Raw genomic sequence first — 15,414 nt, 5'->3', positions numbered from 1 at the left:
TACAGATATAGCACCTATACTTAAGTTACCTTTCCTAACCAATTATATTGCATGACGAAGTTGTAGAGGTAGACGTCAGTGATGACGAGTTTTATGTATAAAAATTGCTGTTCGACTGAAGTTCGAGGAAGTTGGAGCGAGACAGGCAATCGCAACAATGCTGATTTCCAGTTGTTTCCCTGTTTGATGTACTTGTCATTAAACGGACTTCCCTTTGCCAAATTACTGAGTGCTAATTATTGAGTCGTGTTGGAGTAAGTGAATACTGCACTCCCATTCCTCACGTGGTGCAGCTATCTTGTCTTACAGGTACTAGAGGGTGAGCACTGACCTATGGGCCCGTCAGTGGAAACACTGCCCTCCTGTACAAAACAACCCTTCCTCAAAGCAGCAAGCTCTTTTCTTTTACGGGCCTTAGAAGATAGAATTCTGTCATCTTTTATGACACATTTCTTATGGGGATTCACAGTCGATAGAGTCCCTCATTTTACGAATACAGGCCAAGATAATATTATAAGAGGAGATACCATCACAGACCTCAAAATCATGGCCATAGAGAACACCACCAGACCTTTTTAAATTCAATTTTCTTGTTCCACTTAACTCTCGTGCCCCTGTTATTGCACTCCAAGCCTGCCAAATCTGGCCTGATACAAGGAACAGTCATGGGAATACTCAGGGTACAAGAAATGGGAAGATGGTCACCCAAAGAAAGGTCAAGATGACTAAGATAACCATACTGTTTCCTAATGCCATCTGAGACATAGAAGTAATCAATATGAGAGGTTGAGACTCCTCTTTGCCAATAAAATCCCCTCCCAAGATGATTTGAAAACCACAGCCCCTCTGGACCCAGTCAAACAAAATCTCTCCTATCCCCTCCTCAATAGTTTCAAAATTAACTCGTATAGGGTTCCAATAAAGATTAAGTATCAATATCGGAGAGAAGCCAGCACCCAAGTTTAACTCAATAGCGAAGAGACATTCCAGGCAGCACCGAATTTCCCAAGAAAACCGCAGACTGCGATCTATGGCAATGGTAAGACCTCCTCTCGGACGCCATTCATCCCCCCTAACCGCAGGACAGGAAACAGTATTATACCCTGCTAGAGAAGGTTCAACCATCAGCATAGTCTCCTGTAGTAAATATATTCTAGGAATACTAGTACAGGACAAATTATGGAATAGTTTATACAGGTTAAAACAGCCACACAAGTATTCCAAGATATGACATCAATAGTTATCCTGTCATGCATGTATCGTACCTAGCCCTAGACTCTGTAAAGATCTAAGTGCAGGTTGTATCCATGACCAATCCTGGCCATTACCCAACAGATCAGGAATAAGAGATACAACATTACCAGAGTCCACCATAGGCACAGGGGTAATCCCCACACCTATTTCAGTGGTAGTCACCAGGGGCGTTGCTAGGGGGGGGCTAAGGGGGCTATAGCCCCTGATCTTTTGGTTGTAGCCCCGGATAGAATCTCAGGAGCTACAGCCAAAAGACTAGCTAGCCCCCAGTCCCAACAGTTCTGACATCAGCTTAGCCCCGGGTCTTTTCCAGACCTAGCAACTCCCCTGGTAGTCACCAAAGGTTGTACAAAGGAAAGAAATATTTTTACTTCCACAGAATCATGCAATTCCACCAGGTCAAATCCCATTGATTTTACATTGCACTGTTGGTCCCAAACCATGGAAGCAACCATACCTGAATGAAAAAAGCTAACCATTCTGCCATTAGCAACTCTAGGGAGAGATATGGTATCTATGTCATCAGTAGTTATTGGTCTGAGGAGTGGAATTGCCTTAAAGAAAGCCAATAACTTGACTCTGTTAAGGCTGTTCCCCTTTATGCAATTCTCAGTAGGTATCCAACCTATGATTTTACGGCTAGGACATGGTGCAGCCCCAGTATCACCCTGACAGGACCCCACACTGGCCTGTAAACCCAAGCCTGGCACAGAAGGCACCGGTACTGCTGCATCCAAGATTTGAGCAGGGGCCACTCCACCAACATGTTGTGTCAGAGCTGGGGGGGCAGTACCACCCGCCAGAGAACCGCAGTGCCCCATCCCCACAATGGGCACTAGCAGACCTCTCATAGTTTGTTCCACTTGTATATCTTCCTGAGTAGACACAGAAAGATCTGTAGCCACCACTCGGTTGAAAACATTGGTAGGTGCAGTAGGTTGTAAATGACCAGTAGACGTAACATTGGTAGGTGCAGTAGGTTGTAAATGACCAGTAGACTTAACATTGGTAGGTGCAGCAGATTGTAAATGACCAGTGGACGTACAAGCATACATAGTACTAATCACTTTACCAAATGCTGTAATTTTTGTCTGTTTAGTTTGCACCCACTCTAACACATTTTCATCCTGTACCCCCTTTTTAGGTCCCCTAAAGGTAGCTGGAGTCTCCAACGGAGATCCATCTCCTTTAGTAGTATCCTGGACCTGTCCGGTGCATTTCTCCAATACTTCAGCCACTGATCCTTCTTCAGCCTGTTCAGCACAACCCACTTTATCAGCTATCTCGTGATGGTTTAACATACGAATAGCCTTGAGGTTGGAATTACTGCCCCGCGTCTTCACAGAGGGCATATTCTTGGATCTTTTTTTATTATTTGATGCTTTCTTCCTACGCCTTTTACCCCTAGTAGGATTGGTGGGCACTGACTGTATATCCAAATCATTTTCAATAATCGATAGATTGGAATCATCCACCAGAATTGCCTCCTGTTCTGCAATACTATAATGCAGATTACCCATTGCATCTATCAAGGCTGAGGGACTGTCTGAGCATTCCACAGCCCTTTTATCCATTGGCAAAGGATTAACACTTCTTTCAGCTTGATCACATACACCAACGTTGGGGCACTTCTCTACTGGGTATCCGTGTGGTCTGACTGAGAGTGCCTCCAAAATAACAGACATTTTCTCATCCAACCTCCAACCTAGAATTGAAATCATCATGACAGTTGGTTCCCACAACAACAGACCTATTAATTAAATTCACATTATTGAGTAGATTCTCATATCCAGCCATACGTAAAGTAAGATCATTAAAGCAGCCATAGTCCCCCCCCCCCAGATTTTCCTGGGTATCGCATAAGACCTTAAGTGCCAAGTTTAGACTAATGTGTAAGTTAGTCAAACGTGGGGAAATTAGTTCACAAATCCCCTTCTCAGACTTGCCAATAGGAACCTCCATCATAGGCTGAGATTCAGACAGAGGGTAACCCTATTTGGGGGAACACATGGGCCAAACAGGGAATTCATTGTTGTAATCGAACTAGTGAAGACTTTCCTATAAAAAGGCATGGAAGGTAATGAGTCCAGATCAATATTATCACGAATCAACTCCCTAGTAGCATTTACCGCCCTATGGAAAGAATCCTCTGAACAGCTTTCCTGAGTTGAGTCCTGTTGTGAAGTAACAAAAGAGCCTCCTACAGGGCCATGTTTATTTAGGTGGCCTCCATCGCTTACAGGTAAAAGATGATGCACATTATTAGGGGGTACACCCTTGGTAGACTTTCCAAAAACAAACACATTAGATCCAGAACATTTAGCTGAATCTTTGAAGGTGCCCCAACCCGAAAAATTATCCCCCCAACTCACCAGTCATTCCACGGTTTTTAATAAGGGCACTAGACTTCTTAAAAGTACCCAATGTGTTGAGTGGAAGCATGAAATCTAACAATTTTCCTCATTGCCAGAGGAGCTACCATGTCATCAATTTCTTGGAGGCGCTCAGCATCAGTTAATTCCAGTAGGCCAACATCTAGAGGAGCATTAACTGAAGTATCCAGAGTCCCACCTTGTGAAGGCAGTAAATTTAAAGGTAATTCAGCCATAGGCACATCACCCTGTACAGGGTTGATTGTAGCACCAGTTGGAGACACATTACCCCCGGCTAGTATCTTTTTAGCAACATCCGGGGTCCTTGTACTGTCATTGGCCACAGATAAAAGTACAGGCAAGGCCTCCTGTGTTATTTCAACATTAAGGTGAGGAATAGGTCCCAAATTCTGCACTGGTTCGGGTTCCATATTGCAGGTACTGGCCCGAAACCACTTCGCCAGGGTAACCATAGCAAATAAAATAAAAAAGAAGAAAGTCGATGTTTAAAGCAGCAAACTTCAAACAAAAGACACAGCTCAAAGGCAAAAAGCCCACAGGCACTGTGTCCCTTGAAAGTTACAAGTAAATCAAGCACCAAATCCAACCTGAGTCAAAGAGAAATGCCACAGAGCAGTCCCCCGCAGCCCCCAAGTAAAAATGTAGGATCAAAGAAGACAGACCTCCAACAGTCTCCCGCACGGGCCAAGGAGCTACTAGCAAACAGAAGCACCAGACTCCTTACAGGCCAAGACCTATATAGGAAGAGCCTTATCTTGTGTGCGGCATGCACAATTAAATGCAGTAGAGTGAATTTCAGGGCACCTCCTTCAAAACAAATGTTAGAGTTGAACAGATGCCCTTAACGCCACGGTCAGCGCGACATATAAATGCACAGTTTTCCTTTTCTCTAGTCTATTCTGAAGAACTGAGTGCTTCGCTTACCGCGGGAAAATGCAGATCAAGTCTTCAAGTCCTCAATGTAAATATATGCAGGAGAGGAGGTTAGCTGTTACTGTGTCTCCTTTCCTCTGTAGCCTCCAGAGCCAAACAGCACAGGAGTCTGCAAACACACCACCCCTGTCACCACAGCCAGGCTTGGTCTTAATTGGCGAGTGAAGAGCTATGGTAGGTTTGACTACCACACTCCCGACAACAGCAATTAATCCGTTTGCACAGTGGTTTTCCAAAAAAGTCTTTATAGCGAGGTGCAGCAAAGCAAAGTCCTTCAGTTGAAAGTTGGTTAGTAAGCACCTCGTTAATGTCAAAGGGGCACTTTACAAGTTTCGCAGCGAAGCAGAATAGAAAAGCTGGTTACAAAGTTGCAAGCAGTACAGAGCAGTAATGCAGTGAGGAGCTTGTGTTACCTGAGTGGGCTGACTCGAGCTCTGCAGGCGACGCGGGCACAGCGGGAACACCAGAACACACAGCGCACACCGTGCACTCTGCGTTAGGATAGGGTTTTAAGTCCAGCCCCTTTCTTCAGAGCAGTCACCACTGTAGACAGATTGCTATTCCAACTGGCAACTCCTCAGGCAGAACACCGGAGCACACAGCGCACACTGCGCACTCTGCGTTAGGATAGGGTTTTAAAAGCGCACACTGCGCACTCTGCGTTAGGATAGGGTTTTAAGTCCAGCCCCTTTCTTCAGAGCCATCACCACTGTAGACAGACTGCTATTCCAACTGGCAACTCCTCAGGCAGAACACTGGAACACAGATGTTGTGTTGGAGGAGCTGGATTAATAGAGGCATATTGTTGATGGAAGATATCTGGTGTGAAGGAGAAATGCCAACCTTTGAAGTTTTAAGGGGAAAATTTGGTTTACACAAACAGGAGTTGAGAAGATATAATTTGTTGAAGGCCGTGATATCTGAGAGGCGACAAATGCTGGACACGCCTCTGATGCAGAGGCCTGAGAGGTGTGATTTCCTTAAGGTTACTCCACATATGGTGTCAAGTTTTTTGACACTCTTTCCATTTGAGAGCCGTTCTGTAGTATCATGGGATAAATTGAGACTTGCATGGTCTGAAGAATTAGGAGTGGTTATATCAATGAAGGAGTGGGAGAGCATGTGGAAGGTTCCGATTAGGGCAAAAGATGACCTATAATTGGGCTACATCCATCAAAGGATTTTGGGGCGTCTTTTTTGGACTCCGGATAGGATGAGTAGATTGGGACTGAGTGATAATGATAAGTGCTGGGGTTGTTTGAAGGAAAAGGGCACCATGTTACATATGTTGTGGAATTGTACAAAAGTAAAGGGTTTTTGGAATGATGTCCTAGATAGCTTTCACATGGTATGGAATATTGTTTTTCCAAGAGCACCATTAGCAGTGCTTTTGAAATCCCTGAGTTGTGTTCAGCACCTATACTATGTGACGTTGTGTTGGGTCAATAAAGTTCTTCTGGTAGCTACCAGGCTAATATTACATGTCTGGAAGACTAGGAAAAAGCCATGTGTTGAAGAATGGCTAGTACATGTGCAGCTCCTTTCACGCTTTGAGAAGATTAAATTAGGTTAATTGCATAGAGAAGAAGTCTACAAAGAACAATGGAGTGCATTTAATGTGTTTTTTGCTTGATATTCTGCCAGAACAGGTTTGACGTTGTTTCATGCTTTAAGGTGGGGTGCGAGGGAGGTTGGGGAGGGTGGATGTTTGTCGTGTCTTGTGTTTATGTCAAAACTGTATATACTTCTCATGATATATTATCAAATTATTATTTGACAATTAGATAATCTTTGGACATTTCTTTTATTGTTAATTCTTTTCATTCTGTACCTTTTTTAATTCTAGATATACTGCTTGATTTGTATTCTGGTTGTTATTCTTATGTAATAAAGAATTGGGTTAGTTGTTGTTGTCAATTAAATTGTATCTTAGCTATGCAGTGTGAAATTATGTTTTCTTTTTTTAGAATGAAGTACCTGATGTCTAATCTTTTATTTTTGTTTTATGTATTGTTGTGCTATGTTGTATGTACAAAGCCAGTGTGGCTATATGTATATTAAATAAATGAAATGAAAAATCTAGTAATCTTCTTGCGGGGGTCCCTTGGATCAAAAAAAGGAAGGTAAAAACGTGAGGTAATGGGTGGCGCATGTAGCTAATACTCACCCAGAGGGAGGCTCAAAGCATTGTGGAACCTTGCCCAAGGTGAGCTGAGATAGCAACCATATAGCCGGGGAAAACATCAACAAACATCCCTACTTGTGGCTTGTGAGCAAAGGACCTTAGTAGTATCACGTAAACGCACATAGGTGGCCGTGATCAGCGCATCCCTGCATCTCTTCCTAAAAAGCGAACTGTCTCCTCTCTGCAAAGTACTTTAAAACAAGCTAAGAGCAAGCATATCCCCTCTCCCCCCGGAAGACGCTCTCAACACTTGCAAGACAAGGGACTTCTGACAGAGGGAAACACATTGGCACAAGCAGTAAAATAAAGAGAGAGGCTACAGAGAACATTGTTAAATCTTACCATGGTATACATATCAGACCCAGAACTCAGTCTCCTTAACCCACAAATAAGAGCCACAACTGGGTGGACTGCAGTTAGATCTGGAGATCCTTATATGACCTATGGGTCTAAGCACATGCCAGGAGGTAGGAAGAAACAGACCCCGTTAGGGCATACGCAGCCTCATCAAAAACAGCCCAATCCAATGGAAACATTCTGGGTGAGGGATCCGGACACACCGGCACCCTGTTAAGATGGACGTTGCGTGAACGCTGCGTACCTGTATTTCCAGAAGACGGCCGAACTGGAGAAGCCAGACTGTTGCTGCAGGAAGTCGAATGAAGAAAAGATGACGTAAGGAAGCAACCTCCACCCAGTCCTGATAGAACAGGTATGGATGGGGATCCGCTCCTGATGCCACGGAAACACTTCCCTGCGGATTAACGTGACGCCAAGACAGTGCAAGCACTGACAGGGAAGGTTGATGACTCAGGAATGTACAGGTCTGAAGATTGAAGAAAGGATACTCCTTGTATAACGATGAAACTTGCCAGTAGTACACAGTCCTTAAGATGTCGCAGAGAGGGATGGCCAAAAGAATCCAAGTGCTCAGATGAGACAACAGCAGTAAGCAGGAGCTGGTACCCTGGCCCAGAGACACAGGCAGAGAATCATGGGAGAAAACAAAACAAGGAGGAACAGGGATCCAAGGAAGGCAGGAGCCCCTGGGAAGGCTGGTACTCAAGGGAAAACAGGAACCCAAAAGGAGATGGCCGGGAGCCAAGGGAAAGCAAGACCCAAGGGGAAATCAAAAAACCTGGAAGAACTGGGAACCTGAGGAAGCAAGACCCCAAGGGAAACCAGGGGGCAGAAGGGTAGGCCGCTGTGGGCAGAGGGAATCCCAATGGAGAATGGGACACAGGTAAGGCACAGGGACTGGAAGCCAGGCAGGCCACAAGGCAGCAGGGAACCCAGACCTAGGACAAAATAGCAGGAACAGGAACAAATAGCAAGGTGAGCGCAGCGGCGAGTCAGGAATGAACCGCATTAAGACGCGATTCGCTCCTGTACTCGAGCGCAAAAAGAAGCTCTCGGCATGAAACCGAGGCTTGAAGCGCATGCTGAACTGCGCATGCGCCGACGTCCCTCGATAGCAGAACGAGGCTTGACACGCAAGCCTACACTGCCAATGTCCGGTTTCCCCGGCGTGCATCCACGTCTCTTGGTAACGAGCACGGAGGACCGTCGGGGAACCACTCCACCTGCCAGCCGGAATCTAGGGTACAACCGCCAGGGTCGGAAGCGTCTGCCCGTGGTAAGTATCCTAACGCCCCCACAGCTCCACCTGTGTTGCAGTCTCTATTGGAATTACATACTGAAGATCCTGAAATGGCTGCTTCTATAGAAGATTTTACTAAAAGCTTTCAAGACTTTCAGGAAAGATTCTCTGCCTCCTTCCAATTACAATTCACCTCGTTTACTTCTGAAATTAGGCACTCACTCACTGACTTTGGCAAGGAAATGTCCTCTCTAGGGGAGCGTGTTGCTACAAATGAGCGCGCTATCCAGGAACTTGCAGATGATAGGAAGCAATCAGATGTTGCTGTAGAAGAACTGTCAAGGATGACACATAATCTTGAAATTCAATATTAAGATCTAGAGAACCGATCTAGACTCTCCTGCATTTGCATTAAAAATCTCCCTGAAACGCTAAAAGACCCAGACCTAAAAGAGGCTATCACACAGTTTTTTTCGGACCTTATAGCGGGCGAGTAGGCCACTAACATTCCGTTAGATCGGGTCCATAGGATGGGACCGAAGAGGGTAGAACGGGAAGCTTGCCCTTGTGATCTAGTGGCAGCATGTGCACTGTACCCACAAAAGGAGCAAATATTTAAAAGAAACAAGAACAGCGGCACTGATAACGTACAACGGGGCAGAAATCCAACTCTATCAGGACCGCTGACTGATAATTCTTCAAAAATGTAGAGACATGCAAGTGTTGGTAAAAACTCTTCAAACACGCAGAATCAGATATAGATGGACCTTCCTGTTTGGACTGCTTTTCTCCCTGGAGGGCAGACAGCACAGAATATCCTCTAGAGAGTCAGGCACAGCATTGCTTCAAATAGAAGAGGACACGTTGATCATCCCACCCTGATCTCCTGGCTATCGGCGGCCGCTTTGTCTGGCCAAGTTCTGGCATGGTTCTCTGCCATTCTGGCGGCCCGCTCCCAGTCTGTTTCTCTTCCCCCCTTCTGTTCTAAGCCTGTTTTTCTATCCTGCGGTGTTCTGCAGGGTTCTGCATTCTCGACAACACTATTTAACATCTACATTAGGCCACTTCTCCACCTTATTCAGTCCCATGGATTCCGGTACTGCTCCTATGCAGATGACACACAGATTATGGTCCGCCTTGAACTTAATCGGTCGGATACTGCTGCGCGGCTTACGCGTTGTCTTTAGGACCTGAGATCCTGAATGGCTGCAAATTGGCTTAAACTTAATGGTGACAAAACTGAGGTTCTAGTTGTCGGCACCTCCACTCCCCTGTCTTTCTGGATGACTGATTACTGGCCTACTTCTCTGGGTCCTTTTCCTATGCCTGTTTACTCTGTAAAGAATTTGGGTGTAATAATCGCTTCTTCCCTATCAATGGGTGAATTGAAAATGTTGCAGAAAGTTCTTCCTTTCATTCCGGTCCAATTTCAGGCTCCTGTTGTTGCGGCCCTTGTACCTAGTACTATTGACTACTGTAACTTGCTTTACCTTGGTCAGACCCGTTATCTCATGTATCGCCTCCAGCTCCTCCAGAATCCTGCAACTAGGTCTAGACTTCACCCTCCGTTGGGTGCAAATATTTCTCCCCTGTTTCGTCAGCTCCATTGGCTACCTGTTGAGAAGTGAGTTATCTTTAAATTGCTCTGCATTGTGCATCGAGCCTTTTATAAATTGGGCACGGAAAATCTTCAGACTAAATTACTTTCTTATGTTCCGTCTCGCCCATTTCATTCCCAGTCTGCTCTCTTGATTCAGGCCTCCCGGTTCAGACTCCCTCGTATGGGTGGCTATGCTTTTTCAGTCTCTGCTGCCAAGGCCTGGAACTCTCTCCCTCTTTCTCTGCATGCCACTTCTGAGCATCTATCCTTTCATCGTGTGGCCCTTTGGCTATGTTATTATGGACTGACTCTGCTTAGTCATTCTTGCTGCTGTTCGACTGTGTCTATCGACCTTGGCAATGTTAACACGGACTGCTTTGCCTCAACTCCTTCTGTTGTTCTCCGAATGTTCACCCTGACCTTTGCTACATTCTCACGGATCGATGGCTTCATCCTGTCACTGCTGTTCACTCGGCATTAATTGATTGATTTACTGATTATCAGACTGCATTTACATCTTTAAGGTTGTGCTTTTTGATTTCTTCCTTTGTGCCTGCTGCCCACATCGTATAAAGAACTGGTTATTTGCTGCGCTGCATTCCCTGTCTAAAGAATAACGTTAGAAACAACCAACAGACTGCATCTGATTAAATGATTTGATTCTTGCTGATCCCTCTGGATTTGTGAACTTTGATGAACAATATAGACACGCCCTTGTTCCGCCCGGGTATAGTTACATTGGTGAGTGCTTGTGTCGTTGGGTTCCTGTTACGCTCACCTGGTATCCACGGGGGCGTGCCACACGATACTGGATGGAGGTTTAAACGATATCCCGGACCCCTCTCTGCTTGGTTATGTGCCAGACATTGGGTTGCGCCTATAACAGGAGAATGGAGGGTTAAGATACTGGTTCTGTGATGGGTGGACTCCCACCTCCCTCTGGTCCAAATCTTCTCCCTTGGTGTTATGCTCACCTTAGGTTTTTGTGTGTTGAACTCTCCGTCCTGCGTCTCTGTGCAGGGACGCGTGGTTGGTGCGGGCATTCCGTGGACCTAGTTGCTTCACTGTCTCTTTTTGTTTTCACAGGGATGGTTGCGATCACGGAGTTGCTGCGCCGATGGCAAGACCACAGTGAGTTATTGATGTGCGGAGCATTGCGCTGTTTGTTGGTGTTAATTGCTAACCTGTGTTCTCTTCCCGTCTTTGTACAGGTTGCGGTGATGTTCCAGAGTGATGAGCGATCGAAGTGCTGCTTGCCCAGGTAAGTGCTTTGTTAATGCTGACCTTGTTCCTTCTCCCTTGCAGGTTGTGACGAACTCCAGAGGTGGGCGAGGTAAGCGAAGCACAGGATGGATTCAAGACCGGTTACTTCACAGGTAATTGTTCTTGCTCGTTAATGCTGTTCTTGTTCTTCCAGGTTATTAATGGAATCCAGATCTAGGGGCTTCAGGATCGGGCTGCCGGAGAAGCAGATGAGCAGGAGCTGGACACGATGAGCATTACGCTGCAGGAGTGCAGAATAACGCAAAGTGTGTTTTGCTGTTTGGGTGTGGTTTAAATAGCCCAGGTAAAGTAGTTCCAGGCCCAGCCACACCCAAAACACTAGACCGCATGGCTTGGTTCTAAAGAACTGAGCTGTGTAATAGGCCTCCATGTTGGATTAAGGTTCAAAACTGGTAATGCTTTATTCCTGATAATGAGCCTGGCGCCAAAGGTGCCAGGACTGACTCATGTATATTTCTGATGGAGTTTTGAGGCCCTTGGGGCCAGTGTGAAGGGCTTTAGCCCCATGGCTGCCAGGGGGCTGTTATACCAGAGGGGGTCAGGGGCCTGGATTGTGACAGCACTCCCCCCTAAGGCCCCTCTCAAGGTATTTCCTTCGTCCGGGCCTGGTTTGGTCAGATGGTTCCAATGAAATCGTCTTACCAGGCGTGGCGCATGGACGTGCTCACTAGGCTCCCATGTCCTGTCCTGAGGGCCGTAACCCTTCCAGTCCACTAAGTAATATAACTTGGACCTGCTGAGTTTAGAATCTAGGATGTTCTTGACTTCAAATTCAGGTTCTTCGTTAACCAGTACCGGATTTGGTGGTGTTTTGACCCGAGTTCCAGGCTGAACAGGTTTTAAGAGTGACACGTGGAATACGGGATGGATCTGCATATTTGGTGGTAAAGCTAGTTTTACTGCCACAGGATTTATAATAGCCTTGACGGTATAGGGCCCTAGATATCTGGGACAAAATGTTCGAGTTCCTCTTATGGGCACGTACCGAGACGCCAACCAGACTTCATCTCCGACTTGGTAGTCTGGGGCTTTTCTTTTGTGTTAATCAGAGAATTTTTTCTGTCTTTCTTTGGCTTGGATCAAGTAATCTGCTGCCTTTTTGAAGGCTTGAGTGATGGTCATATGTAAAGTCTTGTTATGGTTGTTACTAGGGAACCAGCCTATGTAAATGGCGTCCCTCAACAGGAGGGAATCGCCGACAATCACCTTCTCAAAATTACACGAGTATATGAACAAGGCGTCTCCTACCTGGTCTTCGAAGGGTATTCGGAGGAAAGGAGTGATTCACCTGACACCCTCTCTCGGCGCTGATTGATCGGCGCAGAGTGAAGACGCCAGGGAAACCCTCAAGGGGGAGAAAACCCTCGCTGGTGGAATCCAACGGAGAAGAGGCTGGACGGGACGGGATGCAGATGCGTTTCCCCGTAGGGTCGGTTTGGCGTTTTATTCCTTTGTGTTAAATTCAACGTCTCCTTCCCTCAGCTGTCCATGTTGACTGAAATAAGAGGGGAGAGATTAATCCTGATAGAAAAGTAAGTGAAAGAAGGAAAAGAGGTTCAAGCAAGTGGAACCTACCCTTGGATTGAGAATGTATGGAGATGCTGAGAGATCGGATCCCACGTGCAGGAGGAAGGGTAATATCTAGGTGGAAACAGACACTTTGGTATGAATGTAGCTTCTAAGAGAGAAGGAATGGTGATGACGGAAGTCTACCTTCCTTCCCGTACCGTAATCCCGACTGAGTGCTGGAACTAGTATCTGGAGGCCAGGACTTGGTTTCCAACCGCAGTGGCAGTCGGGAGGTGTAGTCCGTGTGCGTGTAAGATGTGGGTTGAGCTGTACAGAGAGAACAGAGGAGAGGGTTAACAAGCGCTGGTGGAGGGAATATATTATGGAGGACTGATGAGGAATGCTGCCTACCTAATGTGGAAGGGTCCCGGAGGTTTCCGTGTTGAGTTGAGTTACAAAAGGGATGGCTCAAGAGTTCCGGGGGGTGGATGTGAGGATTCCTAACGGAAGGGAGTAGAGAAAAATGGCAGTGAGATAAAGTCCTATTGATGTTCGGGTTCGGGTTCCGAGAAATCTAGAAGCGATACTCACGAAGCGTGACTTCTGTGTACAGTAGCAACGCGATGCTGTGATGGATTCGGAACCGGAAATACGTTCCTGTGATGAATGGGAGGAGCTTGTTCTGCGGTCTCCCGAAACACTGCACTGTTCACCGGTAAAACCCCGGCCATCTTGGATTGGGGGAATTGTATATTCGATATACGCCGCCAACGGCGCCAGAATGACCATTTGCCAAGAACACTATGATTGTTCGTAACAAGTCTTTACTGCGGGCATTTCCAAAGCCATGGGGTATCTAATTCAGAGGTATGTGGGTGCCTTCCATATACGGTATAGAATGGACTCTGTCCGGTACTGGTGTGTAGCGAGTTGTTGTAGGCATATTCGGCTATCCACAGCACATCCTTCCAGCTTTCTTCCACTTGATGTAACCTGCACCATAGGTATTGCTCTAGTGTCTGATTCGTCCGCTCCGTTTGACCATCAGTTTGGGAATGGTGACTAGTGGACAGACGAATATCGATTTGGGCAATTGCACAACTCTTCTCCCAGAAATTAGACACAAACTGACTCCCTCGGTCAGAAATCAGGACGGAGGGGAAACATGTAATCGTACGATTTGCTCTAAAAACACCTTTGCCAGACAGGATGCGTTTGGTAGACCCTTAAGCGGAATGAAATGGGCCATTTTAGAGAATAGGCAAACAACCACTAGGATAGTATTGAACCTTTGATAGGGAGTCAGATCTGTGATGAAATCGAGGGAGAGTGTGTGCCAAGGTGTAGGTGGAATATCCAGGGGTTGAAGAAGGCCAGCAGGTCTTCGTTTCTGGGATTTATTCTGTGCACAAATGCCACATGACAGAATAAACTGCGTAATGTCCTTTCGCCAGGTCGGGCACCAATAATTTCTTTTCACCTTGGCTAGGGTCTTGGCAGTTCCTGGATGTCCTTCTATCAGGGGGTCATGATAACCAGAAATGACTTGTTCTTGTAGTGCCTTATTAGGTAGATATAACCGCCCTCTGAAATACGGGAGTTGGTTCTTTGTTGTGGAATGTTCACCTTGAGTGGTCCAGTCTTGTAGAGCCTCGGTGTTCATTAGGAGCCGAATTTCCTTTTGGAGTTTGTCCAGAGATAACATTGTTATAAGTCCTAGTAGTATGTCATCTGAAATAATGGCCACCGGGTCTGGGGTTGAATATGCGTTCTCATCAATACCCATGCGGCATAGGGCGTCGGCTTTTCCGTTCTGGACTCCAGGTCGGTACGTGATTATGTAATCATATTCTGAGAAAAATAAAGCCCATCTGATTTGACGGGATGATTGAGCCTTTGCCGTCTTGAGGTATTGCAGGTTGCAATGGTCAGTGATTACTGTGATGGTATGTCTGGCGCCCAGGAGTTAATGCCGCCAAGCCTTAAAGGCTGCCTTGATCGCTAGGAGTTCCTTGTCTGTTATTGCATAGTTAAGTTCAGGTGTAGTAAATTTTTGCAAACAAAAAGCCACGGGATGTAACTGGCCTGTTTCGGGATCCCTTAGGGAAAGAACAGCCCCCATTGCCATGCTGGAGGCATCTGTTTCCACTACATATGGGCGATCTGGGCGGGGGTGTCGTAGCACCGGGGCTCTTTTCTTGAGTTCCTGGAAGGCCTTTTCCGCCTTTTCTGTCCATTGAAACAGTTTGTTGTTTTTCGTAATAAAGAAGTGATCGTGTGCACAATCTGGGAGAAACCCGGAATGAATCGGCGATAAAAGTTCACAAAGCCGAGCATACTTTGGACACCTTTGACTGAAGACGGTGATGGCCAGCTAAGGATGGCATCCACTTTGTGCATATCCACCCGGATGCCTCCGGGAGGGAGGACAACACCAAGGAACTTGACTTCGGTGACATGGAAGGAGCATTTTTCAAGTTTGGGGTATAGCTGGTGCTGTCAGAGTTTTGCAAGGACGGAGCGAACGTGCCTGACATGGTCCTGTTTAGAAGAGGAGTACACCAAGATGTCGTCGATGTAAACTAGGGCACATACGTCGATCAATTACCGTAGTACATCATTCATGAAATACTGGAACGCGGCGGGAGCGTTGCAA

Source organism: Ambystoma mexicanum, chromosome 5q, assembly GCF_040938575.1.
Source record: "Ambystoma mexicanum isolate Mex_15411 chromosome 5q, UKY_AmexF1_1, whole genome shotgun sequence".
NCBI lineage: Eukaryota > Metazoa > Chordata > Amphibia > Caudata > Ambystomatidae > Ambystoma > Ambystoma mexicanum.
Note: the sequence above shows the minus strand (reverse complement) of the source record.